Source organism: Lipotes vexillifer, unplaced genomic scaffold (genome assembly GCF_000442215.2).
Source record: "Lipotes vexillifer unplaced genomic scaffold, Lipotes_vexillifer_v1.1 scaffold812, whole genome shotgun sequence".
Taxonomy (NCBI): Eukaryota; Metazoa; Chordata; class Mammalia; order Artiodactyla; family Lipotidae; genus Lipotes; species Lipotes vexillifer.
The window spans coordinates 244,131-247,872 of NW_006796787.1; the positions used below are offsets into that span (position 1 = coordinate 244,131).

At 34.1% G+C, this 3,742-nt stretch overlaps 1 pseudogene; it reads right to left on the reverse strand.

Moving 5' to 3' along the window:
* Positions 1-2,062: 2,062 nt before the first annotated feature.
* Positions 2,063-3,369, reverse strand: LOC103077514 (eukaryotic translation initiation factor 3 subunit E pseudogene; annotated as a pseudogene).
* Positions 3,370-3,742: the final 373 nt, after the last annotated feature.

The following is a 3,742-nucleotide window of genomic DNA, read 5'->3' on the forward strand; positions in this document are numbered from 1 at the left end:
TAGGGAAATTCACAATCTGACTTTGTCTCTAGTTGATATTTCAGTTGCAGAGACATCATAAACCTGTTTTGATGCTGGAGTAACAACACTCCACCAAAAAAATCTAAGTATCATAAAATGAATGTTGTGATTACTAGAAAGAAAGAAAATGTTGTATATTCAAGACAGAAATAACCTTGTTTTCCAAGTAGTTAATTAAAAGAATATATACTATTTCTTTTGTTGCAAAAGTAGATTCGGTCTTGAAATATAAAAATAAAATTCAGCGATACAAATGGCAAGGAACTAATTTATGATGACCTCATAGATATGTACTCTTTATTAAGAAACTAAAAAGTGACAGTGTTTAAGTTGTGCTGGGCTTCGGAAGCTGTGATTGTATTATTATAATCAGCTATCTAATTATGTTGGAATGGTGCAAATTTTTTTATGTTTAATAGCTCAGTGGTCAAGATACCCAAAACTAGCACAATTAGAGATTTGAAAATGAAAGTAACTTAGTCTAAAACTTTTTAGAAAAATATACATATATTTTTGTAAACTAATGTAAAACTGATTTGAGTATTAATCTGTTGTTCAGTTTCAACTACACCTATTTGGAGAATTGTGACTACTTTCCTATTTGGAGAGTTGTGACTAAAAATAAATTAATGACCCTTTCTTTAGTCAGCACATTTAACCCAAGAAACTTCATTTACAGTGTCTAGTTTTAAAATAAACCACAATGCAATGAACAAATATGATAACTGAGTACTGAACCTATATTCTAAAACCTCTGATATATTTTTTTCTCTGATGTTAGGAACAATGAAGTAAAACTTAAGAAATATATGTAAGAAATATACAAAAATATGTTGCAGTATTTTCTTCTATAAAATTGGCAAACAGTGTTTACTGTGAAGCCAATAAGGGCATTTGGTATGATCTCCATCATACCACTTTTTTTTTCAGCGTGCTTTCAAGTTTCCCTAAGTTACACATGCTATTTGGGAAAGAGAAACATAGGCAAATTTAGTAGCATAATTGGAAATGAATGGGTCATCACGTGTGGTTGTAATATAAAATATTTTAGGAGTAAAGCAAGTAAAGCATAATGGTTTAGATCTGTTGCTCTCAAACTTTAGTGCACATCAGAATCACTCAGTAGTGATTCCTGAGTGGGCCCAAGGATTTTTATTTCTAACAAGTGACGAGGTGATGTTAATACTTCTGAATCAGGGAGCATACTTTGAGAACTACTAGTTTAGAGATACATGAGTTGCTAATTTTACTTCTGAACTAAAGTTAGTTACAGAATGTAAAAAATTGTATTGTTTATAATTAGTAGAACAAGATGTTCAATTTTAGCCTAATGTTAAAATCCTATGAGTGAAAGGGTAATTGAATATAAACTTAAAGGGTATATTGAGAACAGATTTATTACAATGGAGTCTGCAGTTCATATGACTGTATAATAGAGTGCCTGCTCAGAGCCCTAAAGATGAAAGCACTGTTGATATTGGCATAAGACCAAGACACTCCTAAGAGCAATAACTAAAGCAACAATCAGTGCTTGTTGATATGTTATAGTAACATATCAACAATACACCCCAAATGGAGACTAGAGGAGCAAAGCAACACCATGTGACAAAGTTAAAGGAGATGCTGTGTAAGAAGAGACAAAAGAAAGGTTTTTGAAGTCTCTATTTGAAGAGTGACTACAAATGGTCATGAATTGGTATATAGATCAAGGGTATCCAGCTGAAGTGGATAGGGGGAGTTAAAAGTCCACCTCCAATCTTTGCAACCAGATACCTGACATTGAGGCAGGGGTGCAGTTTTAATTGCACAAAATCATCATTTGTCCAAATGGTACATCTTTTTCTAATTCATCTCCCCACTTCAGGAGTCTGTTTTATTTTATTATTTTTTATTTTATTTTTTAATGAAGCAGAGCCAATTTTATTCAAAGTCTCCAAAATTTATATTTAACATGTTAAGTGTTTCTATAATGTTTCATCTTTGTAAAATGGTTTTATTTCACCTTTCTTTTATAGATTTTTCATTTTTTCTGTACAGTTCTTCAGTAGAAGCCAGAGTCCTGAGTTACACAGTTAGGAACCTCTAACCTACTATTCTGATTTTCTTCTCAATATTCATGGCCAACACCTGGCTTTTAAATGAAAATCTTTTGGTCTTTTCAATCACTTGCTGATAGGGTGAGACTGCATAGTTACCCATAAGCACATGACATAATTTAGAATCAATCTTGGCATCCAGTCTTGTATTTCTAATCAAATTTACAACCCACCTTTCAGCTTCTTCTGGAGACATGTTCAGTTTATCTGCCAACATGTTAATGCTGATACACTGATGGATGTGACAAAAAGTCTTAAATGAAGAGACAGACATTTTTAATGAAGTCCTCAAGACAAGCCACAAAGAAAAAATCATTCACTAGCACTGATTCACATTCCCTCAGCTTTTTCTGAGCCCCATCAAAGTGAAAGTTAACATACAAGCATTCAACAAACTCTGTATTTGGATTTTTACATGTGTAAGACTCCTGTTGAATAACTTGGACCAGATATTTTAGCACCTGTGGCATTTTCAAACATCTTTCTTTGTTATGACTGCTGTGGTCAAACAGTGGAGAGTATGTGGACACATCGTCTGAATTGCATTAAGATACTGCGGATGGTAAAGAAAGAGATCGATAATGTTATCATGCCCTTGGGGTTATTGAAGAAAACGAACAGACTAATGAATGAGCCATGTTTGCTGCTGAAGAGACTGAAGTGGAGAGCTCACACAATTCTATCTGTGGTCTCTTTTAGCCATGTAAGGTCTTCCATGGCTGCATCCCAATTCTGCATTAAGATTTCAGAAGCCAGTTTTCCCCAGAGTGAACTCAAAGCATTTCTATCTGTTGCTGGAACCAACACTCTAAAGAAGTAAAGATATTCTGCAGCTCAAGAGTAATTTCCACATTTATATAGGAATTTTGCATACCAAGAGTGTCTCTAAATATTCCTGCCTAAATCCATGCTTGTCTGCCAGGTAGTCAAATAGCATGTGACCATCGCTGTTTGACTGCATTTGCTTTGTAGTTTCTGGATCTTCAAACATCTTCACAATTGGTGCTGTTTCTGCCTGAAGCTGTTTCAGTTGTGCAGCAACAGTGGTTCTTTTTTCTCTCAAAGCATGAGGAATATCATCAGAACAAAGGTTTTGGTATACATACACAGCAAAGGCTACCATGTTGTTATCACTAAGAAGATCCAATTTCCCTTGTAATAATTGTTTTTCATTATATATCTTCTTTACAGAGAGAAACTCAAGCAATGAAAAGACTAGATGCCAATCCAAAAAGTGTGCAATGTGAGTAGTCAAGTCCTACTCCACCTTCTTGCCAAGGAAAAGTAAAGTGTAGGAGTCTATTTGTTAAATTTAAACCCAGTAAGCCAAGGAATTTAGGACAATTTGTTAGTTCCTGAAATATGGAAAGAAAGCAACCACAATTAATGCTGGTGCTATAGTTTTGGGTTGGCCAAAAAGTTCCTTCAGATTTTAAGTTAAAATAAGACACATTTTTCATTTTCACCAACAACTTTATTGAACAACTTATTCACCCTTTTGTTCCACTACCTTCTGCTATTTTCCAGGCAACTTCATAATTCCATCTTCCCAAAACTTTTTATTTTTTTGAGCAAAGAACTGTTCCAGGTACCTTTTATAGTCATCCAGGGAATTGAAATTTTTT